Here is a 26032-nt window from a genome sequence, read left to right as displayed (position 1 = left end):
AAGAAATGTGCAGACTATATAGCACTGTGTAAGAAACGAGAGTATAACGTTGTATTTTATGTGAAATGAATTTGCTTATAATCAAATGATTTGCTAATTCGATTATATATATATGTGTGTTAAAAGTCATACCGTGTAGAAGAGTTTGTAGGAATTTTAGAATAGTGTGTACATATGTGATTTTAACCTAACGGACCAAGGGTTCGCAAGAATGTAGTCCGCTGCATGTAATTTAGTGGGCTCACAGGAATAGGGGGATAGCTTTGATCTGTACGTGCGAGCCAGGAGTCAAAGGTCTTGTTAAATTTAAAGTGACAATGCTGGACGAAGTTTATGGCTTAAGTGAGATAAGGGACGCTTGGAATTTGGGGTCTTGTTTAGAAGTGACTGTTCACAGGGCCAAAAGAGGTTACAATCACAACGGTAATGAATAGAGCTCTGTTGAGGTGATAGACTTTGCTCTGAAAGTGTCAACTGGAATGTCATGGGGTTACCAGCACGATGACGAAGATGGCGCCTAAGAAGCAAGGTCAACTTAACGGACGACGCGAAGAGACGAAGCTATGGAAGAACCCAGAAGCGAGATCACGTGAAATGTGTACGTGGTGGGCGTCTCAAAGGGGCGTTCCACCCATACTGTGATTTTGTATTTAGGGACAGCACCTCGGGGAGGAGAAGTTAGAGCAAGGAGAGGAGAGAGCAGTAGGCCGAGGACCCTTAGAGAGCGGATGGGTAGGCAGAGAGGGTACTGTTTCTCGACATAGAATTCCATCAGAGACTAAGAAAGTTTGAACTTCTTTGGAAGTCAAACTGCTGACACCTTTTTAGGCAAATAACTTGCTAGTAGGGATGTCATCTAGCATAGAGTAGGGACAGATTTAACTTGTTTATTCACTTTCTGTAAATGACGCATCAGATCCACTTTGTGTCTATGCTATTCAATTTGTTGATTCTGGAATTGGTTTTGATCGTTTTCTTTTGTAGACTGAGATTCTTTAGGGAATTTATGTTCCTTTTAGTTCCTGTATACTTGTTGAATCTTATCTTGAGAGGATTGTATATGCAATTACCTTTGATTTTATATTAAACTTTTAAACTTTATCAGTCGTAAGTGGTTCTTCAGAGTTGCGTCAGTCTATGGGGTTGATTTAACTTATGTGGGTTTGCCTTTTACTCAATGACAGTCAATAATCGATCCAAAATTGGATGAATGAGATAGGTATCTAGGTGATCAGAAAAGATATCAAAATCTCATTCCCCGCAACGGTGGGCGTCGATGCAGTTCCCAGCAAGGCCGGCCACCAGGAGTCGTCTCAAGTGGAGAGGGGAGGAGCCGAGGATGAGTACCTCTGTCTTGTCCAAGTTCAGTGTAGGGTAACTGTTCTCCATCCAGTCGGCGACAGACTTCAGTCCTTTGTGGAGGTTCGTTTTGGCGGTAGCGGTGTCCTTTGTGAGTGGGAGGATCAGCTGGGTGTCATCAGCTTAGGAGACGATGTTGAGGTTGCGCCAGCGGATGATGTTGGTGAGTGGAGCCATGTCGACATTGAAAAGGGTAAGGCTGAGGGATGATCCTTGGGGCATGCAGCAGATGATCTTGGTGGCTTCTAAGCGGAATGGGGGAGGCGGACCCTCTGGGTTCTGTTGCTGAGGAAGGAGGTGATCCAGCCCAGGGCCTTGTTGGTGATTCCTGCTTTGTGGAGACGTGTGCGGAGGGTGCGGTGGCAGACAGTGTCGAAGGCGGCAAGAGGTCCAGGAGGATGAGGACCGATGTTTCGCCGTTGTCCAGCATGGTTCTAATGTCATCAGCGGCAGTGATGAGGGCAGTTTTGGTGCTATGCTTGCTACAGAATACTGATTAGGACGGGTCCAGGACATTGTTCTCCTCAAGGAAGTGGGACATTTGCTTGTGACAGATCTTTTTGATTACTTTCATAAGGAACAGGAGCACGGAGATGGGCCGGAAGTTCTTCAGTCCTTTGGGTCCATTGTGGGTTTCTTGACTAGTGTGTTGACCTCGGCGTGTTTCCAGCTTTTAGGGAATGTGGCGGTCTCGAAGGAGCTGTTGATGATCTTCTGGAGTTGGGGAGCGATGATGCGGTTGGCTTTGTTAAAGATGTGGATGGTGTTCATGATCTTGATGGTATTGTTGTCTTTGAAGTGGATCCAGGAGGCCAGGAGGGTGGTGAGCCTGGGGGTAGTGAATCAGAGGTGTTAGCGGCTGTTGGTAGGGTGTTGAAGTTGTCATGGGTGTCAGTGATTTTGTAGTGAAAGAAGGAGGCTAGTCAGTCGCAGAGGTCTTGCGTAGTGTGATGTCATTGGCGCTGGAGCTGGGGTTAAATAGTGCCTTCACGACATTGAAGAGCTCTTTGCTGTTGTGTGCGTTGTTGTTGATAAGTTCCTGGAAGGAGTTCCTTTTTGTGGCTCGAATGAGTTGGTGATGCTTGCTGCTGGCGTCCTTGAGGGCAGCATGGTTGTTTGGTGTCTGCTCAAAACGCCACTTCTTCTCAGGTTTTATGCAATTCTGTTTGGACTCCTGTAGGTCAATGGTAAACCAGCTGGTCTTTCTGTCTGTATGTCGGTTTGAGATTTTTTTTTGATTGGGGCGAGGATGTTGGCACAGTCGTCGATCCATTGCTTGAGGTTTCGCGTGGCTGTGTCGGCGGTGTCGGTCGGTGGGTTGCAGGTGAGAGAGGTGATGAGCTGGTTTTCGGTGATCCTGTGGTGTAGTGAGCACAGGCCCACCGTCTGGGCATACCCACTTAGGGCGCTTTATGCAAAATGAAACAATCGATGGATGCAATGCTGGACAATGCAAACATTCACCCCAAGTCAAAAGGATCTGGGTTCAATCCATCATTCTTTTGGTCACCACACCACCCCAGTTTGGACCAGGCCATATACAAATCCGTCTTGAGCCTGTGCCTCAAGGGAACAGTCCAGCCCGAACTGCTAATCCAGGTCCTCCCTGGACCGGAAACAAGCATCCTGGGACTGATTTTATGGCATCACCCTTCATAAGCCAGGCTATCTTGAATCAAATGGTGTAGTGAGCACGGGACCCGAGTCTGGGCATACCCTTCCCACTTAGGGCACTGTATGCAAAAGAAACAATTGATGGGCGGAATGCTGGACAATGCAAACATTCAAGGATAGTCACAAGGATCTGGGTTAAAGCCATCATTCTTTTGCTCACCACACCACTCCAGTCTGGACCCAACCATATGTAAATCAGTCTTGACCCTGTGCCTTGTGGGAACAGTCCAGCCCGAACTGCCAAGCCACGTCCTCCCTGTACCGGAAACAGGCATCCTGGGACCAGTTTCAGGGTATCACCCTTCATCAGCCAGGCTAGCTTGAATCCAGTGGTGTAGTGAGCACAAGGCCCATGTCTGGGCATACCCTTCCTTCTTAGGGTGCTATATGCAAAATAAACAATTGATGGACGGCATGCTGGACAATTCAAACATCCACCCCCAGTCACAAGGATCTCAGTTAAATTCATCATTCTTTTACTCACCACTCCACCCCAGTTTGGACCCAGCCCTATGAAAATCCGTCTTGACCCTGTGCCTTGTGGGAACACTACAGCCCGACCTGCCAAGCCAGGACCTCCATGGACCGGAAACAGGCTTCCTGGGATCGGTTTCAGGGCATTACCCTTGAAGGATTAAACCCAGATCCTTGTGACTGGGGGTGAATGTTTGCATTGTCAATCATTCCATTCATCAATTGTTTTTTTTGCACATATCACGAAAGCTAGCACTGCTGCGCTCTCAGGCCCTGTTAACTGTCACTGCGCTTGTAATCTTACTTGTGCTGTAAGTCGGATTCATGCGCGTGCTGGCAGCATTTGAATGGGTTACGATTGAGCCGTTCCATCATGAGTGCATATCCATGAAGATCCTGCAAGGGGTTTCCGAACGTCCAGTTAAGCCATGCAGTGGTGAGAGCCGTAATGGCCTTGCTGGAGCATTCGGGGGAGTGACTCTTTCCCTACTCCTCTTCAAGACAATCACTGTGATGCACCCGCGACGTGAATCAGGAAGGAGTTCTAAGAGTTTCCCAGAAACAGAACTCCGTGCTAGTGCATGCCCAGATGCATAGCCTAGCTGCATGTTCGAGTAAATGTAACTTTGCTCTTCATTTTGACGGAAGGTGGAAATACGTGCTTGGTCAGCAGGGTGGAATCAGAGGGCTTGTCTGCAGGACCACCACCTGTTGTCACTACCATCCTTGCTGAGTAGTTGTACACTGCTCTTCTTTGATGTGGCTGACTTTGTTACATCATGGACCGTAGCTAGAATTGGTACCCATACTGTTGAAATATCTTCTACCTCTGGGAGCTGGTAGGACTTCGATTTATTTATTTTTCTTCGTCATGGAGGAACTGCACTCCGGACACTTTGAGAATCATATCTGGATCGAGTCCAGTTTCGTCTGGACATGTTTACTACCCTAATAGTTTTTTTCTTTTTCCGGTCATAATGGTGTATTTGCTGTCTATTAATATGCTGTTGTATGCCATGCTTACTGCATATTTGCTGCCATTTTAAATTACATTTTCAATTTGCTGCCATGTTGTTATATGCCATGTTCAATTTGCTACCATGTATGACATGTTCTTTCTAAGTATGTTAGTTATGCTTTGCAGTTTTAGTGAGGTAATCATTAATTACAAGCCTATGTGTATTTTACCATGCTTGGGTGTGGGTCTAGAGTTTTATTTACCCTGGTCTTGAAGAGTGTGAGGCTTTGCCATTGTGGAATGTTGAGGGGTTGTATACCCTGTGCAGTTGTTTTAGCCAGGTGTGCATTCAAGGGTTGTGTACCTTGTACTGTTGTTTTTACCTGGGGGTGTGTGTTTAAGGGTCATGTATCCTGTACTGTTGTTTTTACCTGGGGGTGTTTTGAGGGGTTGTGTACCGTGTACTGTTATTTTACCCTGGGGTATGTTGAGGGGTCGTTTACCCTGTACTGTTGTTTTTACCTGGCGTGCATTGAGGTGTTGTGTACTCTTTGCTGAAGAGTCATGTACCCTGAGCTGTATTTGCACCTGAGACTTCTTTTTTTTTTTACTTTCAAAACCTTTATTGGCTGATTCAACATTACCACAATACCATTGTACATCAAATCAGAGCCTCCTACATGATACCATACTTACGGAATATAACAGAATTAGAGAGACATCAATCGAATAGAGGCATAATCGAATACAATACGACAACAGCACCATAACGAAATACATAGCAGCACAATATGAGGTCAGCACCTAGAGGAGGGAGCGGATTTGACAGGAGAGAGGTGGGGACAGGGAGGAGAGTGGCGACTGAACTGCACCGGCGGCCACCGTGGGCGAAGTGCTGGCGTGGAGCGCGGGGGAGTCAGTCTGACTCAGGTGTGGTCGGGTGTGAAGATAAGTCATTGGGGGCCCCATATGTCGAACGGGCGAGATCTAGCTGGCATTAGGTCACAGAATTCAGACAATAGGGTCTGACATCTGGAGGCATCTTCAAGCCATTGGACAAACTTAAGCGCAGGCCTGCGCCCCCAACACATGGCCACCCTACGTGTAGCAAGTATGAGCAGCATTGCGAACAATCGGCGAGAGGCATCTGGGCAAATTTACCAAAGCCCACCAAGCATAGCGGTGGGTCTGGCGAAACCGGCGCAGAGGTGATCTCCAAGACAGCCGCACACACTTCCCGCCAGAACTCCGACACCTTACGGCACAGCCAAGCCAGATGAGACAAATCAGCGGCAGGTGCAGAGCAACGTAGGCACCCATCGGCCGAGATTAGTCCCAGTTTATGTAGCTGAACGAGGGTATGATAAATATTTGAAATGTATAAGATGGAGGTGGTAATTAGGAGACAGTTTTTTAGTCTGATTGCAACAGTAGAGCCAATCAGCTTGAGAAATGTCCTCACCGAGATCCTCGCCCAATGCCCTACGGGTGCGATCAGTGGAGATAGAGGTGGTCGACAAGGTAAGTACATATAATTTGGCTACCAGCTTCAGGGGAGAGGGGGAGGAATATATAAAATCAAGAGTGGGCATCGAAGGAGGTAACTGGGGGACCGTGGGGTGTAACTCCCTACAGATAGCTCGCAGCTGATAAAAAAGCAAGGTGTCCAGAGGCCCAAAGAAGTAGAAAGAGAATAGAATGTATTACCAGGATAGAGTTCCACCAGTGTCGCCAACCCCAGGCGGGCGGCATGCTTGGACATTCCAGATGGTTGGAGAGGAGGGAAAGAAGGATGAGGTAATATTGACAAAGCGTTAGATGATAGCATGGGAACGTTGGAAAGACAACGTAGTCCCAGCCAGGCCCAGCGCAGTGTCTCGACCGTGTCCACCTCGGCCGGTGGGCGACCATCCGGGGAAAAAAGGGCGGTGTTCAACGGCCAAGGAGCAGCAAGGTCAGCCTCGACCGCAACATGCGGCTGATTCGGGGAAGGGTGAATCCAAAAATGCAAGAAAATGGCCTGGCCGCTTAAGGCATAAAGTCTGAAATTGGGAGCTCCCATGCCGCCAACCGACATGGGGAGAGTAAGATTATCATAAGCAATCCTGGGTTGATTACCAGCACAAACAAGGGATATGATCAAAGAACGAATTTTGTGAAAAAAATGGACAGTTAGTGGAATGGGAATATTCAAGAAGAGGTAAAGAAATGTTGGTAGGACCACCATCTTGGCGATGGCTATCCGTCCGGCCAGTGACAGAGGGAGCCGGTTCCATTGAGGTATTTTAGACTCTAGCCAATACACAGTGCGTCCAAAATTGGCCCGCCAAAGGTCATCCAAGTCCCTACTCAGCCAAATACCCAGGTAGCAAGTGGGGCCATCGGCCCATATGAAGGGAAAATCCGGGTAAATAGCTTGGTGGCATCCATGAGCGGGAACAGCACTGACCTACTCCAGTTCACCTGAATGCCGGAGAGTCTACCCGAATCGTATTATCTCACGCACTAGGGGACTGAGGCTTTCTTATGGATGGCGGACGTACAACGTAATATCATCGGCATACATAGAGACCAGAAGGGCGTGGGACGAGAAGCCGACTCCCCTCTGAATATGGTGTTGCCAAAGTCTGGCAGCAAGAGGCTCCATCACAAAGGCGAAGAGCATAGGAGAGAGCGGGCACCCCTGACGGGTGCCGCATTCAATTAGAATAGGATCGGAAATTTGACCATTGATCCGAAAGCGGGTGGACGGGCGAGTGTAGAGGAGTGATATCTTGCGAATAAAAATGTTACTAAAGCCAAGGAGTGGGAGAGGCAAAAAATAAAAAGGGCCACCCCAGTGTGTCGAACGCCTTGGTGGAATCGAGTAGAGCGGCCACAGCAGGGAGGCTAGGATTAATCTGATGAAGGACCGAAAATATGGTCCGGAGGTAATGAGGTGTGGCACGGCGAGGGATGAAACCGGACTGGTCAGGGAGGGCAATGAGGGACATGAGGAGGAGAAGACGGGAGGCCAATAACTTTACAAAAATGTTGTTGTCGATAATAATCAAAGAGAGGGGGTGATAGGAATCGCAGCTATCAGAGGGCTTGTCCGGCTTCAGTAGCAGTGTTATCATTGCCTCACAAAGGGATTGAGGGAAGAGTCAGTTATCGAAGGAATCATTATACATGGCGGCCAGATATGGCACAAGAAGCGAAGCAAAGATCTTGTAGAACGAGGCGGGGAGGCAATCCAAACCAGGAGCCTTATCACTAGGTAGACTACTTATGACAGCTAGTATCTCTTCTTTAGAGAAGGGCTCATCTAGGAATTTATGATGGTAGTCCTCCAGCTAAACTAGCGCGAGAGTGTCAAAATATTGTTCAAAATCCTCATGCAAAGGAGAAGAGCCCGCAGTGTAGAGTTGCGAATAGTAGTCCATGAATCGAGCCTTAATTTCCTCAGGGGAGGTGGTTATAGTGGGGCTGCCATCCCAGAGTGCCGCGACGTACGACGCAGCATGGGGGAATGAAGGAGGTTGGTCAAGGTCTTACCAGGCCAATCGCCCTCACCAAAGTGGCGAGATCAGGCCTCTCTGACAAGAAAGGAGAGTTCCCTGTCGGCCTCCTCAGAGAATTCTGTATGCTTTGCACGCAAGCGTGCGAGGGTCTCAGAGCTGGCGCGGGCCGCATGCTCGGCATCTAGAGCCTTGATCTCTGATTCTAGTTTGTCTAAAGTAGTGCGGATGGAGGGCAGGACAACATTTTGTATAGAGATACACTCACCGCGGATCACAGACTTAAAATCCTCCCACAAAGCAGATGTTGATTCCACAGAGCCGACATTTAGATCAAAGTAGTTGGTGATCGCGGTTTGGATCACGTCGCAGAAGATGGAATCACGAAGGGCGTTCGGGGGAAGCTGCCAGGTAAAAGCACGCTGTGGAAAATGTGGAAGATGAAGGCGAAGCTGGACTGGAGCATGATCAGAGAAAATGTGTGCCATATTGGTAGAAAAGGTGAACCAAGTGAGTACAACCGGGGAGGTAATGCAAAGATCAATACGGGACCTGCAGCCACCAGCACCGGTGACGCAAGTACCCTCGCGGGCTTCAGGCCACACGTGACGCCATGCATCATATAGCGCATTGTCAGTGAGAATGGACTGAAGGAGAGCAGTGGAGCAAAGGTGGGAGGAGTGGGGGCCGCAATGGTCCAGAGCGGCAGAAAGTTTAATGTTAAAATCTCCCCCCCAGAGAAGAGCCGCAGGGGCCAAGGATGAGACTAGGTGCCAAACATGAGTGAAGAAATCAGGGTTGTCCGAATTAGGGCGGTACACAGCCACGATCGTCATAGGCTGAGACAGTAGGGAGCCATGTAAAATGACGTACCGGCCCTCTGTGTCAGTGAGTACCTGAATGGTATGCCAGGGAAACCCCCTTCTTATCACAATGGACACATCCCGAGAATAGGAGGAGTAGAAAGAAGAGTACAGTTCATCGCAATATCGCAATTGAAGTCTAGTAGAGGTCACAGGTATCAGGTGGGTTTCTTGTAAAAGGCATATGTCGACTTTATGCCTGAGTAAGTGGGAGTGGATGAGCCTTATGGTGGTCATTAAGACCGCGGACATTCCAGGTCCAGCATATTGTGTCAGTCATACTATGTTAAAACATGGGAAAAATGGGGTGCAGGGCAATAGTGCCAGACCGTGGCAGAAAGCTGGTGTGTGTGCGGAAGCAAGCGTACCTGGAGGGAAAAAGAACGGGGCAGTCACATACAGCATGCAATGGAGCCAACAGGTAACTGCAATTGTGGGCGACCCAACCATGGGGGAACCACAAGTAAGCAAAACAAGGAGGACGTAAGTGGTCGAGAACCAGAGAGTACCGACCTGAGGGAGAATAAGGTGCCAAATACAGACACAAAGTAGTGATCAGGCATAGTGGTGAAGTAATGCGTACTGAGGAGATGCAGAAAATGATAACATGTGAACAAAAACGAAAAAAACACGCCTCAATGGGAGGCAACATGTCCAGATAGCTCAACCCCATCCCCAACCCACACCAATCCCCCAATCAGGTTGAGATACCGCTCTCGCCCACCCGAGGAACCCACAACTGGGAAGGGAAAAGTCAATAACCAATGTGAGAATCATCACATGGGGGCCTGGGGTCACCCAGCGTACACCCCGTCGGGAAGACAGGGTGGCCAAGCCAAAAGCAAAGGCAGATGCCCAACACAGAAGGATAACAGAGACCACCAATACAGTGGGGCCAGATTACATAATTGGCAATAAAAAAAACAAAGCCCACAGCAGCAGCAGACACCCGAGGGGGCTGTGTAGGAGCGCAAACAGCGGCCTCATTGAATGACAATGTTAGTTATGTAAAGGATGATAATAAGAAACTTAACGAAGAACCAATTCAAAGGATACAAAAATGAGAATCAAAATATGAGTCAAATATTATATCTGAGGTTGTCAGCAACAGCAACTTGGGAGTTAGAAGGCAAAGGGCGATGTGACTTGTCGAGTTTTTTTGCAAATGCCAGCGCCTCTCGTGGATCTGGGAAGGTGAGAGTCTTTGTTGCCTTGTTTGATCTGCAGTTTGGCCGCATACGCTAGCGAGTAGGGAATCTCGTGCTTCTGTAGGAGCCATTTGGCAGGCAGGAATTCACGGTGTGCTGCCTGAACTGCAACGTATAGTCGGGGTAAAATGAGAGGTTGTTGCCCTGATGACGAAGGTCCCCTTTTTCCCTGGCCGCCCGAAGCATGGCTTCGCAGTCCCTGATGTTCAGTATTTTGGCTATAATGGGTCGAGCCGGGAGGCCCGGGGCTGGACGGGGGCCATGGGAATGGTGGGCCTGCTCAACAATAAAAACCGGTGAAAGGACGTCACCGAAGAGCTCCCGAGCCAGCTGTTCTACGTAGTCTTCCATGCAAGAGATGTTGGTGGATTCGGGCACTCCGGTGATACGAAGGTTGCTTCTGCGTGAGCTCGCCTCCAAATCCTCGTTTTTGTCGCAGATGACTGCCAGCAGCTTGTCCATCTGTAGTAGTTTTTGGCAGTCTTGGGTAGCCACGTCCTCCGCATCAGAAACCCTGTCCTCAAAGTGAAGAAGTCGGGCATCGTGGGAGTCAACCCAGGCCTTTACTATGTCCAGACGAGCGGAAGTTGATCCAGCTACGTCGCTATAGTAGTGTCTGTGGATTTGACATCCAGCATTATCACCTTCAGGTCATCTTCACGAGATTGCGCCATATCAGATGGAGCCAGTGGGTCACCTCCATCAGCGCCAGCACTCTCCTGACGCGTCTGGTGGTGCTGGTCGAAGGTAATTTTGGGCTGCTTGGGGTCAGTTCGCCCCATGTCAGAAGTTCAGAGGAAAGAGCGGCAGTCGGATAGCAAAGGAGATGTCGCCCACACAATGGTAAGAACAACGCAGTTAAGGTGCGGCCAGCCAGCAGAGGAGAAGCCCCAGATAGGGCCCGACAGGCAGCTTCGGCACAATACACTGGTGAGCAGGAGGTTGTCATGAGGGGGTTCCAGCTGGTGAGCGGAACAGCACCAGATGGCCGCAGCAGGAGGACAGCCGGCCCGCCTAGCATTAGAGCAGTAGAGTCCAGCGCAGGAGATGTCGACCACAGAGATTAACCTCCGGGCAGCAGGAGGACAACCGAGGCAGAAGACCAATCCAATGGTAAAGGCCAGGGAGAGGTCAGGGAGCCACAGGGCCAATGCAGCAGGCCATAACCAGGAAGAGGCAGGCTGCTAGGCCCAAGGGAGAAGAGGCTGGGCTAATGAACCCTTTACAAATGCAGCCCAAAAGTAGCAGCGGGCTGTATCTCGGCCGGAACCGGCAACAGTGCATTAAGACTGCGCCGATGCAGAGCAGCGATTCGCCCATAGAGGGCCAGCGGGAAGTGACGTCCGCTGCCCACGGCCACCAAAGGTTAACTGAAAGGGCCGCAAGGTGGGCCGCAAAGCACACCTGCAAGAGCATCTCCTACCGGCCCCAGCATCTGTAAAGTGAGGATACTGCTTCGGTAGAGGAGCAGGAGGCAGTCAGACGGCAACAGGAGGGCCGGGAAGGCCACGCACACCACCAGACCGGGCCCGGGACACACAGTAGAAGCGAACCCCAGCTGATCAGCAGTCCAGGTAGGTGGAAACGGCTCAGGGCACTTCACGAGAGCTGGTGGGTGGTGATGCAGCCAGTTTGAAGTGGCAATGTGCTGGATACCTGCATTATTTTGAAGGATAATTAGGCTTGGCCAGCGGAGCCCACTCAAGGTGCGGCCATTTTGCAGCCGGCTAAGCCGCGGCCCCTGCACCTGAGACTTCTTGCTCTTTCAGGTGTGCTATGTGTGGGGTGGAGAAGGTGGTGAGTAGTATCCTCCATTTTCCCAGTCCTGCATAATATTACCATTGTATAATTTCTATTTTTATTCATTATTGTTGGAAGTGGACATCCTTCTATACTGAGTTCTTTCAAATTTGCACATTATTATTTGTAAATTGTATATTTCTATTTCATATTGATGTTATCAAATGGTGTGTTCTTCTATTGTACATTATTGTAAAATTATTTATTGTTTTCCCTGAAGGAAGGAGATGTGTTGTAACTTATAAAGTTGCTTTACATCCTTTCCCATAGATACTTGTTCCTGCTGCTCACCTAGAATGAATGTGATGGAGAGAGAGACAGTTGGAGTGTGTGGGCTGAGCAGCAAGGATGCTGCTCCTGGTGGTGCTGAACTAATGAACCTATTATCCTACTTACAATCCTGCTCTATTGCCACTTTCAGGTAAGTTTGCCATTTTCACGTAGTGGCGGTTTTTTCTTTATATTTTCCTCGCTAGGCTCACAAAAGTGACACTAGGATGGCTAGCGTATATTTTCTAGATGGTTATCTGCCGAACTTCCCTTTTGCAGCATTAGCATCAAATTTCCTTACAACGAGGCACACACAAACACACAAAAGCATCAGTTTTTACGATGTCGACTTGCTCATAAGTCATGGTGTTCTGCATTATAATGCTATGTGTTGGACTTGGCCCTTCTAGCAGGTTCACCCCTAAACTTTTTGCTTGTAATGGTGACCTGGTGATAGTGAATTTTGGGTTCTGCGCACTTTCACTGTGTCCCGGTGGAAAGTGCGTGCGCACTCTGAGTGCGTGGAGTAAGGTTGGCCTGCCCTCCCATAGGAATGAATGGGGAATATGTATGCCCATGGTAGTTCCTGATGTGTGGGGAGTGCAGGGTCGAGTTTGGTATGTGCAAACTCGTGAGATTGAATGCTGCGAGATGATGTATGCGGTGTGTATGTGTCTAGTGTGGAAGTGCCACTTCTAGACAATGCTGTGTGTGTGCTGTGAAGGTGCTGGCGTGTGATTGGCTGGAGCTGGCTGGGATGCCAGGCTCCATGAGTCTGTGTGGGTCTGCCCCGGTGGTGAATGGAGAGATTAGCATGCTGATGTGAGGGAGGGGCTGCACCTGGTTCCTGAATGGGGCTGGGCTTTCCCCACACAATGCTGGCTCCTCCCCCTGTGGTGCGTCTAACGACCCTAGCCTCCCTAGTGAATGAAAGGGGTGGTTGAGCCATTAAGGGTGCTCCAAAACCAGCTGCGACTGGTTTCTCCCCCACCCTGCACACACAGACAAAGGGAAAAGGTGTATAAAAGAGGGGCTGTGACCCCATGAAAATGTTCTCGTTCTTGTTCTTGTTCTGACACTTGAATCTGCCAGGGGCATGCTGCTGCTGGGGCCCAGGGGAAGGCTTGCCCTCCCTGGGCCCTGCCCAGCCCCTGGACTACTGAGGTCCTGGACCCCTGAAGGACGTTGCTGTTTTCTGCGTGCTAAGCGCTTTCCATTGACCCCCAGCGCTTGGGAGCGCTACTCCTCCTGCCTAGCGCTTGGGAGCGCTGGTTCTTGCCCTCTAGCGCTTGGGATCGCTTCATTTCTGCTGCAGCGCTGAGAGCGCATTGTTTATCTCAGCCGGTGCCCACCAAGCATTTGCCCCGGTTTTGTGAGGGTTTCTGGACCCCCAGCAAGTGCCTACCTCGCTTTATTTCCTTATGGTCCTATTTACGAGGGAGTCTACTCCTTGTTGTTCCCCCCCGAGTTCACCGCCGCAGGCCCGGACCCCTCGTGACGTCTGCCCCAGGCTGCGCTGGAATTGGCTGCTGGGCCGGGATTCCCTCGTGATGTAATTCCCCGGGCCGCGCCGTGATTGGCTGCCGGCCCGAGGGGATTGCCAGGTCCTGCCCACGGAGCAAGATGAAGCAGGGAGCGGCGGGAGCCTACTCCGTGCTCCTGCATTGCCCCAGAGAAGCTGCCGATCCCCCCCCGGGGCTCCCAAGAGCGAGGGAGAGCCCCGGAGAGCAAGAGGAGGCCGCCGGGAGCTCTCCTGAGTAGCCGCCGGAGACACGACCCGGTGAGTGCAGAGAAGGAGAGGAGTGGCATTGGGGCACATTGCCGGTGCCCGCCCCTCCCCTCCAACGAGTCCCTTGTTGTGCTAAGCGGCCCGTGGGGCCTCAAGCTATGCCGAGTCCCCCGAGAGGGACTCCGCCTACCCCTACCGTGAGTCACAAGCCCGAGAGGCTCCCCTGGGCCCCACATTGCTTCCGAGCCCACGAGAAGCTCTTTGCCCATTGTGCCCATGTCGAGTCCCCAGAGGGGGGACTCCAACGAAGGCCCCCACATTGTTTTTGAGCCCCCAGAGGGGGGGCTCCACCGACGCCCGTCCTGTTCCTTTTGGAGCCCCGAGAGGTTCCCAGCGCCGCATTTGGTTTAAAGAGCCCAGAGAGGCTCGTGGGGCCATTTCTTTACTCAGAGCCCAGTGAGGCTCCAAAAAGGGGACAAGTATATGTTCAGAGCCTACGAGGCTCCCAAGTTGACCCCCCCATTCTCTACAACAGCTGCCCAGCACTTCATGGGCAGCTGCTACGTTTAGGTTTTAGCGCAGTGGCTCAATCTAGACCCTGGACTTTTGATGTAAGTTCTGTGTTAATGTGATTTCTGCAAAGTGTTCTTTGCTTCACCTCTGAATGTGTGTTTCTGCATCATGTGTTTTCCTGCTCTGCACCTCTGAATGTGTTGTGATGCATCTTGTGTAATGTGCCTATGCCCCTACTTGTATTGTGATACTTAGGTGGTTGTTCTTGCTAGTACAGGTGGTGCTAGTGAGGTCCTCGTTCTCTGCGTGACCTGTTCCTAAGGTGGTTAGGATTGCGTAGGTGGTACTTACTGGTTACCAGTAGATACTGGTTGTGTGCTACATGATTATTTGGTGTTTAATTATCTCCAAGGGCTTGATACTGAGCTCGCCCCCTGACCAGAGTCCCCGGACCAGTGGACTCAATTGTGCCTTCCCTGACAAATTGCTGGGACTTGTCTGATCTCCCTGGGCCACTGGGGCCTCGCTGAAGTGTGCCTCGCTCACTCCCCTCGGCAGCTCATGCCCGGCCGCCCGTCCAAGCCTCGAGCCGCGCCGCTTCCCCTTGAGCCGCGCCGCTTCGCTGGGCCGCCCGCATCCTGCCTCCCCCTCCTCCTCTGAGCCGCACACATTGGTCGCCCCAGACAGACACTTGTAGCTAGCCGGCCGCCCGCTCAAGCCTACTAAGGAGATCACTTGCATTATATCTTGTAACTAGGACGGACGGAAGGTACTGTCCGATAGGCCCTATGTTCTAAGTTCTAGGCCTACAAGTATTGTATTCTAAGTTCTAAAAGTGCTGATTCCTGACAGTGGTCCAGGTGGCCCTGTCTTGTACATATCCCCTGTAAATTCTGCCCGTGCCTTTTGGCACATTGTAAAATGTGTGTTTTTATCTAATGTGTTTTGGTGTAATACAAAGGCTATTTTTATATATAACCTTGTGTGGAGTTTCCTTTGTGGTGGGCCTTGGGTGTTGTTGCTGGGGTGCGTGCGCAAATACTTAACTCACATCGCCTCCAAGTTTAGCCATGCTGCTCGTGCCACGTTACCTAGAGGGTGAGCAGGGGTTATCTTAGCGTGTAACTCCCTTGCCCTGACTTAGGAGTGGTGGTCTCTGACTGACTTTGGAGCAAGCCCTGGCCAGCCAGGGATCCCATTTCTAACATTGGACGCAGCGGTGAGGATAAGGATTTATGTTTGCGTTGTACCATAGTTGCAACTGGCCGCACTACAAAACTCTGCATTTTAGATAAATCACATTTTGGGGATTATTGTTTTGAGTTTGCTAAAAATGTAATTTCTGTGGAAATGTGTTTCTTGTGCACTGTGAGTTAGGTGTCCCTAGCTCGGGAGGGTAGATCATCCCCCTAAGTGCAGTGTGTTTTCTGGATTCACCAGAAGGGTGGGATCCAGTGGTGGCAGCGTAAATGTGTCCACTGCATGTGTCCCTGTCCTGGAGTAATGGTACCTGTGTCACGTGTGGTCAGGTTGAGAAATCAGGGGTGGTAGAAACTGCCTTACCAGTCTGGGGGGGGCGTGTGTGAATAGTGGGATATGTGTTGGATTTCATGGGTGGGCCTGAAGCTCATGGGAGTTTCCCCTGCCCCTGTGCCATTGTGTTAATTGTTGGGGAGTGACCCTAGGGAAAGTTCTGGTCTTCCAGCCCAGTGTGGTGGAAGTGGCTCAGAGGAGCACAAGCCTGGTCTCCGTAGTCTGGGTGGTTTTTTTTTTTGGAACACCAGTTGTGGGAGCCTAGCATGTCCGTATGGAGCGTCCTTCTAGGGAGATCTCCCAGTGTGGAGAGAACGTGGAGCGCCTGTAAGCAGGGCTCTAGTAGTTCTGTTATCTGGCAGTACCGCTCCAGTTGGGAGGGTGCAGAAGTCCAGATGGAGGGGTGCGAGGGGGATAGGTTCCCCAGTGGAAGAGCCAGTGGGTCAGGGGCCAGCCAGTAGGGTTGTGTTGACAGGGAGTGACCATGGTAATGCCACTTCTGTCCTGAGTGTCAGGCAGACTTGTACACGACACAGTAGTTATGTGTCACCCTCAAGGAAGTCCTGGTGCGCCAGGCATCTGACCAAAGGGGTACGTCCCTCGGTTGGGGAGCCAGTAGCCGGTGTGTCCGGATCTGGACGTAAGGGCAACTGTATGTAGTGTCCTGGAGTTACAAGAAGGAACTCCTGCCTGAAGAGAAAGAACCAGGTAAGCTGTATGGGGGATTGACCTGTAGTGGTTGCCTTGCTGCTGAAGGAGGAGAGAAAGTCTTAGATTTTTGTTTTCAACTTGTAGAGTCCTGGTGCGCCAGGCATCTAACCAAAGGGTAGCATCCCTAGGTTAGGGAGACAGGTTCAGGTGTTTGCCTGTCATGGACGGCAGGGCGACTGTAGCCAGTATCCTGGCCGGTTTGTCTTCTAGGGGTACCCCTGTGAACACAGGTGGGGCTCATCTTAAGTGAAGAGACCCTGTGTTTCCCAGAAGGGGTGGTACAGGCCTAGCAGGGATCTTTAGGGTTCTTGGCTGAGTGTTGTGGTACTACCCTGAGAGCAGGTGCGGCCTACCTTAAGTGGAGGGACCCTGTTCTACACTGGGAGGGTGCAGAACTCTGGAAGGGGGTCAGAGGAAGTCTGACCCCTGTGCATCCGGTTAATTTGAATCCCAGGTGGTAGACCAGTTAAGGGAGCGGTGACCTATCTGTCATGACCAGCCTGGTGTCCTGTAGGCACCGCACTGAGCCGCGTCTGCCTTCGGCCGCGCAGCCTATGCCGCTCGCTGTCCCCGTCTCGACGCGGTCCGCGAGCCGCCGCCTGCGCCGCATCTGGCAACCCGCAAAGTGCAACGCCTCCCTATACCGTTCTTGTGCTGGTCTGACCATGGTAACTGCTGCTGAGGGAGTAAAGGTCCCGAACTGGTGGGAGAGTTGTGTTCTGGAGGGTGCTTCTCCTGGGAGAGTGCGCAACCCCAGAAGTAGAGGTAGGGTGGGGCATTCTTGCCCGTGACCTCTGGTCAGCCTGAGGGTGTGGACCCTAGGTTGAAGGATCAGTGGTAGTTTGGAACTACACTGAAAAAGGGAGTGAAGAATAGCTATTGTAGGCCAGGGGTTACTACCCCCCCACTCTGTGGATTGGCAAGGACCAGTGGTATCTGGGTGGCCTAGGGTCTGGTCCTAGCTATGGACAGCTAAGGAGTACCAGTGGGGTAGCCTAGTTGGGCCTGTTTTTGTTTTTAGTATGTGCTTGGCTTATGGATCAACGTGGCATAGAACCGGAGGGTGTCCCTGCAGTGCGGGCCCGCGTCCGTGTTCTATCGCCCCAAGCAGGGAAGTCCATCACGGTGGTGATTGTTCTCCCCTGCGATTTGGCTGAAAGAGGGTTGTATTGGACTTGGCCCTTCTGGCAGGTTCACCCCTAAACTTTTTGCTTGTAATGGTGACCTGGTGATAGTGACTTTTGGGTTCTGCGCACTTTCACTGTGTCCCGGTGGAAAGTGCGTGCGCACTCTGAGTGCGTGGAGTAAGGTTGGCCTGCCCTCCCATAGGTATGAATGGAGAATATGTATGCCCATGGTAGTTCTTGATGTGTGGGGAGTGCAGGGTCGAGTTTGGTATGTGCGAACTCGTGAGATTGAATGCTGCGAGATGATGTATGCGGCATGTATGTGTCTAGAGTGGAAGTGCCACTTCTAGACAATGCTCTGTGTGTGCTGTGAAGGTGCTGGCGTGTGATTGGCTGGAGCTGGCTGGGATGCCAGGCTCCATGAGTCTGTGTGGGTCTGCCCCGGTGGTGAATGGAGAGATTAGCATGCTGATGTGTGGGAGGGGCTGCACCTGGTTCCTGAAAGGGGCTGGGCTTTCCCCACACAATGCTGGCTCCGCCCCTTGTGGTGCGTCTAACGACCCTAGCCTCCTTAGTGAATAAAAGGGGTGGTTGAGCCATCAAGGGTGCTCCAAAACCAGCTGCGACTGGTTTCTCCCCCACCCTGCACACACAGACAAAGGGAAAAGGTGTATAAAAGAGGGGCTGTGACCCCATGAAAATGTTCTTGTTCTTGTTCTGACACTTGAATCTGCCAGGGTCATGCTGCTGCTGCTGCTGGGGCCCAGGGGAAGGCTTGCCCTCCCTGGGCCCTGCCCAGCCCCTGGACTACTGAGGTCCTGGACCCCTGAAGGACTTTGCTGTTTTCTGCGTGCCTAGCGCTTTCCTTTGACCCCCCGAGACGAAATACTCTGCCCGCGAGTCATCAAACTCGTCATCTAAACGTTGGACTGTGGACACGCCAGATCTAAAGTAAGATTCCCCTCCCTGCATTTTCACAAATTATCTTGTAGCATAAGACAGAATTAAGAACCCTCACTGACACCAGACAACTAATTTTTCCACAACAGATTTTCACTCCCTATGAGCCACAGGTGGCTTTGACAGCTAAAACATGTGAGTACTTTTTTGTTCTCCCTATGAGAGTAGATAAGCAGAATGGAACTTGGTATTAAGTCTAGTCTCTTTTTGTTGCAGCACCCGGTCCCAAAGAAATCGAGCACCTTTGAGGTAGGATTAGATTCCCCCTGGTTGTTTGCTGAAGTGGTACAGTGAGGTCCCTATCAGATTCACTCATGTTGGTTCTTTCCATTCACAGCTACGTGGTCCTGATGAGATTTCCCCACATCTAGGGGTAACGAAACCCGTAGACTTTCTCCAGATAGCATTAGGAATGTTGTGTTAAAATTAAGACACTGTATAAAGGTTGAAACAGTCTTTCCAATGCTATGTTGTTATATAGAATAAAATTGAATTGTAAATATTTGAAGTATCAACTGATGTAAAGTTTGTTTATATATTTGTGCGTAGTATTGTTGGTATGAGTGTTTGAATGAGAGAATTTGAATGAGAGAATTGTTTTTGTACGTTTAATGTGGAGTGAAATAAGCAATGTTTTCCAATTAATGTGAAGTATTTTTCATTCGGATTTTTTGAAAATTTGATTAAAAATCATCGGATTTATTCCGGACAAACAAGTGTCCTGAGAGTTACTGTTTAGGTCAGTAATTTGAGTGGCCAGTCTAGACCCAAGTATAACTAGTTGGCAATAGTGGTGCTCGTTTTGGTTTTTGTGATTATCATTGAGGCTTGTCCTTATTGCCCGTGAGCCCAGACCCAGTTTTGGTTACGGTACTTTAGCAGAAGGCTTTCTGCGAGGTTTTTCCCAGACCCCTTAGTGGAGCTGTGAAAATAGTTGGTTTGTTTGAGTAATTGTGTAGTGGGTAATTTATTTTTGTTGTTGTTGTTGTTTGAAGTTTTTTTGTTCAATTTGTGTACAGTATGTCAGAAAATCAAACATTTGCCTATAATGAGGAACACATAAAAGAATTGTTAGAGAAACCCCCCTGTTCACTTCAGTTACCTTGAGCTCATCCGCAAGGAATCAAAATGAAACAGATAAACTCTTAAGGCTAAAGAAAAAACAAATTTGCACAGACCTACACGGTCATTTCCTACTCCAGCACTTGAGAGCTGGTACAATACCGGGAGGACTGCAAATCAAAAATATCCCCGTGATATTCACAGAAGACCCGATTTATAAAAAGGGTTACAGCTACATTGAGACCAAATGCAGCCACGACCTCATGGTCTTAACGGTCGAAACGGCGCAAAGAATTTCGTTACAACAACTGGAGGAAATCAAAACTTTAGAAACCGAAATACAACAAAACCAATTGATCACGGATGCTAATACATTATTAGACAAAGTGGAAAAGGACATCCTGGAATTTAAAGACTACACCATAAATCAGAAGGAAAATCAATTTCAAAAGGATAAAAAGAATTTCAACCTAGAAAAAATGTATCCATATTTACAACCGGATTTTTATTCGAGACCGAACTCAAGAAAATACCTTGGCCAATACCAAGGCAGGTCAAATAATAAGTTCATTTCTTTCTCGGACACATCATCATCATCATTGAGTGGGAGAGAGGTTGAGGCTGATAATCAGAGAAGAACTACTAATAAAAGAGGGTCTTTCCAACAACAACCGGGCCCGTCTCCAGCTCCTTTTTTAGGGAGAGGCCAGCAACAAAACCGAGGACGCCCACGATACAACCAACCATGGGAAATGACAACGCGGAGGCAGGACTACAAGAATTGGTAGTCTCCCCAATTTTCAATTTGTCAAATAAAATCCTCACACCAGCAGAAACTAGCATTCTAGAAAAAGGACTTTTGTTCGTCCCAGCCAGACACACCAATTTCGTCAAACTCAAAACATAGGCACTGGAATTCTGTAGAAAACTCAAATTAAAATCATTATTTTCACAAACTACGTACAATCCACCGATAGTGGTGACGGGTCTGAAGAAGAAGTCATCCTTCTGCCCACCATCAAATAAAGTGGCAAAAGAAATTGTGACTTTTGAAAAAACAATCTTGTCAGCCATTACTAAGATGGAACAAAAACGAAGTTGGACAAAATTTAATCATCTCACAATCAGAAAAAAGTGCCCTAAAAAATCTCAAAAAAGATTCATCTGTCATAATCAAACAGGCGGATAAAGGTGGATCGATTGTAATTTGGGATACTGAAAAGTATATAGCAGAAGTTATGAGCCAACTGAACAATCCTAGATGCTACAGAAAAATCCAAAGAGATCCCACTATTGAGTTGCAACAACAACTAAATCCTATTCTTGAGAAGGGCTTGGTGGATGGAATCATTGGAAAAAAGGAATATGAATACCTCAAATGCAAAAACCCACTGACACCCCTCTTTTACGTCCTACCAAAAATCCATAAGGACATTAATAAACCACCCGGAAGACCTATTGAGGTTCCGTGACAATTATAAGTATCCTATGCGAGAAGTTCCCCCAGTGTATATGCCAGGTAACCCTGGTGCTGCCCCTCCGGTCCCGCCGCACTTCCAGAGAGTGTGGATACACCTCCCATGGAAGCGATCGGAAGTTTTGCAGGTGAAACAATCTTTGCCTGACCCCCGCAAAAATCCTGCAGGATACTATAAAGAGTTGTCCCAATTAGTAGATGCTACTATTATGAATCTTGCCGACATCGACATGTTGTTCGGCAACGTAGTGTCTCAACCGGTTTGGGCGAAAATCCGTCAAGAGAATCACGCAGCTGAGTTAGGCGGTGATTGGGCTGCACTTGTAGCGGCTGACGCATTGCAGAATGGTGGGGCTAAGCCTGAGCAGTTAATTGCGGCTTTACCTCAAAGAATTATTACGCTAATGAAGACACTTATGCCGGCAATGAAAGTTAATTGGGATAAATTGTCCGCATGTAAACAAAAGAAGGACGAGAGTGTCTCTGATTTCTTTACGAGATTTGAGGAGGCATTCATTGATCACAGTGGTCAGGACATGGGCACCGAGGGAGGTCAGAGGTTGTTCGTAGATAAATTTGTATCAAATTTGTTGACTGACCTCAGCAACAAATTGAAACATTCAGAGAGTTCGTGGGCTGTTTCTACCACTGCCCAAATATTGGCAACAGCTCAATATTATGAAAACAGAGAAAAAGAAGAAAGTGATCGTGTAGATAAGAAAACGAAGGAGCTTAAAACTAAGGTTTTGTTGCAGCAAGCGTATCCTCCGCGCTCGAATCAAAATTACTCACAACAGCAAAATCGATCGCAAACACAGTTTACTAAGGCGCAGTCGCGTACTGACTCCTCTACACCTAGATCTATGTTGGGGTATAATCAATGCGCATATTGTATACTGGAGGGCCATTTGAAGTTTAATTGTCCTGCTCTACGTGACCAAAATAATGGTGTTTCGGTTCGCGGAAGTCGTAGTGGTCCCCAACAAGTTTCACGTGGTAGAGGTCGCGGTGTCTCTCAAAATCAGAATGAGCGTTCTACTACCTCGTCAGACTCGACCAATTGCTTTGATCAGCGAAATTCATCGTCTGGTAGATCAGCACAATACCATGTAGACGACTATTACGTCAAGCACGATATCGATGCTGACGGTAATTACTAGGACAGCCACAGACAGAGAGAGGGAGTAGTATCAGTTCCGGTTGATCAGAGAGGGCCTTACGTCGCAGTTGCCACATCGGGCGTAGTTGAGCCTTTTCTGTTGGACACTGGTGCAGCGAAAAGTTCCATCATGCATTCAAAACTCCCTGGCGCACCTTTGTCTGGCTTAACGAATGTTTCCGTTGGATTCTCTGGCGCCCCCGTTAGCAATCCGGTCTCTAGTCCTTTGCCCATTACAATTGGGCCTCGTGAGCTGAAAGCTCCCTTGATTTTGACTACTGGTTGTGGTGAAAATCTTTTGGGCCTGGATTTGCTGAAACGGTTATATGCGACTTTGTACTGTTCTCCTGCGGGAGTAGAGCTTACTTTGGGTCAGAGAGTGATCTCTCCTATGTATTTGTCATCTGATAAGCTCCCACCGGAATTGAGTTCTCTTCCTGCATCTTTGTGGGCAACGGGTCCCAATGACGTGGGCCTGCTTGACATCTCTCCTTATGTTGTTCAGCTGAAATCGAATGTGCGGTTGCCGCGTATTCCCCAATATTGTATCTCCCTTGATGGAGAACGAGCGTTGTTAGCGATCATCTATGATTTGATCGAGAAAGATGTTATCGAGGAAACTCAGGGAAACGTGTGTAATAGTCCTGTGTTACCTATTCTAAAACGAACTGATCCATCCAAGCCTCCTGTTTACCGTTTCGTTATTGATTTACGGGAGGTGAACAAAATTGTGATTCCTCAATTTCCTGTGGTACCCGAAATTACGGCTTTACTGACTCTGATTCCAGCATCCGCTTCTTGGTTCTCAGTGATTGATCTAAAGAATGCCTTCTTTAGCATTCCGATTGCTGAGGAAAGTAGAGATCTATTTGGTTTCTCATTAGGAGGTCGCAGCTTTAGATTTAAACGCGCTCCTCAGGGCTACTGTGAGAGCCAATCGATCTACAGACAAGCCCTTAAGAGTCAACTTGATGCGTTTGTGTTACCCACTGGTGCGGCCTTGATTCAATACGTTGATGATCTGTTAGTGGCTGCTGATACTGAGCAAATTTGTAAGTCTGCTGCAGTTTTGTTGTTACAGCATCTCTGTGACTTGCATCACAAGGTGTCACCTTCTAAGCTACAATATTGTTGTCAAGAAGTAACCTACTTAGGTCACTTATTGTCAAAGGAGGGAAGAAGGTTGACCCCAGAAAGAATTGCAGCGATCACTCAAATGACTGTGCCAACAACTCAGAGAGATGTGCGTGCCTTTCTAGGTATTACGTCATACTGCAGGCAATGGATTCCAAATTTTTTATTGCTAGCGAAGCCATTGGTAGCCCTCACGTGCAAGGATGTTCCAACTCCTTTGCCATGGACGGAAGAGTGTCAGAAAAGTTTTTCTGAATTACATGATGCGTTGTGTTCGGCTCCTGTGTTAGGTACTCCTGACTACAGTAAGCCGTTTACACTATACGTTCACGAGAGAGAGGGTTGCGCGTTAAGTGTCCTAACGCAACAATTTGGTAGTAAGCAGCGTCCATGTGCATATTTTTCCTTGACCTTGGACCCAGTAGCTAGAGCATTGCCGAGTTGTCTAAGAGCGACAGCGGCAGCTGCAGTGTCTATTCGACAATCCGCAGGTCTAGTCATGGATAATATGCTAACGGTAATGGTTCCGCATGCAGTTGACACTCTTTTAAATCGGACAAAGACTCAACATCTGACGAGTGCAAGGTTGTCCGGTTACGAGTTGACGCTTTTGGCAAGTCATATACAGATCAAGCGCTGTAATGTGCTAAACCCTGCAACATTGTTGCCGACTAATATGGAATCAGATGATGTACTACCACATGATTGTTATTTACGAACTGAGGAAGAAACGAAGGGTCGTGTTGACCTAAAAAACACTCCATTGGCGGATCCCGATGGTACCTTGTATGTTGATGGTTCGTGTTTTAAGTTGCCGAATGGTGACGTGACGACTGCGTATGCTGTGGTAACGTTGAGTACGGTTGTGGAAACTGCGAGATTGAATCAGAATTCCGCGCAGGCGGCAGAGTTGATTGCGTTGACGAGAGCGTGTGTTTTGTCTAAGGGAAAACGAGTGAATGTGTTTACTGACAGTCAGTATGCGTTTGGTGTTGCACATAGCTTTGGACGATTGTGGAGAGAAAGGGGATTTATGACATCGCATGGTACGAAGATCCAACACGGACAGCTTGTGAATGATCTTTTGGTCGCACTTACATTGCCTAAGCAGGTGGCGATTATTAAATGCAGCGCGCACCGAAAGGTGACGGACGATGTTGGTCGTGGTAATGCGTTTGCGGATGAGATTGCTAAAGAGACAGCGAGAAATCTTGCGACCCGAATGTATGTTACGAATTCAGTAAGGTGGCCTGCAGAGACTGGTATGTGTGAGGACACTGTTGAGAGCGTGAAAGCGATTCAGAATGAGGCCACCGAGACTGAAAAGACTAAGTGGAAAGAAAGCACTGGAAAGTTAGATGTGCATGGATGTTGGATTGATATGTCAGAAAATCAGAGATGGATGTTACCGGATGCATATGTGCTAGCCGTTGTGACTATGGCTCATGGCTTGTCACATATTAGCGTGAAAGGTATATGCAAGTTGCTGTCCCCTGTATGGAAGAATGATGGTATTGCTAAGTGTGCTGAGAGAGTGGTTAAGAATTGTATGGTATGTGTGATGTACAATCCCGGCAAAGGCACCCCCACTCCTCCTGGCCATTTTGCTCCTCCTACATGTCCCTTTGAGGTTATCCAACTGGATTTCATCCATATGGAGAGATGCAATAACCTGAAGTACGTTTTAGTTGTGGTTTGCGCGTTCTCCAGATGGATCGAAGCCTATCCTTTGAAAGATAATACTGCCCTGTCCACAGCGAAAGTCCTACTGAAGGAACACTGTCCTCGGTATGGAATGCCACGGATTGTATGGTCAGATAACGGAAGTGAGTTTGTGGGGAGTGTGATGCAGAGCGTGTGTAAGGGCCTTGGAATTAGACAAAAATTCCATAGTGCCAACCATCCCCAGTCAGCGGGTTTAGTTGAAGGGTACAATGGCACGCTGAAACTGAAACTGGCTAAGATTCAAGCTACGGCTGGTTTATCATGGCCTGATGCCTTGCCTCTGGCTCTCTTGTCGACCAGGGCGACTGTACACTCTCGAGTAGGGCTTAGCCCATATGAGATTGTGTTCGGCCGTCCTGCGAATGTTTGGGGGGACCCTAGGCCTAGGTCCTTTGATAGTCTTGAGTACCCAATGTTAATTGATTATCTTCATGATCTGACTGCTAAACTGAGGTTAATTCATCAACAGGTTTTTGAAGCACTGCCGGCGCAGACTGAGGGTCCTGGACATCGGCTCCAACCGGGTGACTGGGTGGTCACCCGTAATTTTGGAAGGAAGCGCAATTTGGAGCCGAGATTTGTTGGCCCCTTCCAGGTCCTTCTCGCCACGAGAACTGCAGTTCGTTTGGAGGGTCGCAAAAATTGGGTGCATGCCACCCACACGAAGAAGGTGCCTATACATTTGCCGGCAGATTCGTGGGTGAGGACTGGATTTTCAGCAACGGAGACTGAGACCCCTACTAAATTTGTGCCGTTCAGTGACGCTCAACTTGTAGGAGATACTTCATTGCAGTCA

The sequence above is a fragment of the Lissotriton vulgaris genome, chromosome 7 (genome assembly GCF_964263255.1).
Source record: "Lissotriton vulgaris chromosome 7, aLisVul1.2, whole genome shotgun sequence".
NCBI lineage: Eukaryota > Metazoa > Chordata > Amphibia > Caudata > Salamandridae > Lissotriton > Lissotriton vulgaris.
Note: the sequence above shows the minus strand (reverse complement) of the source record.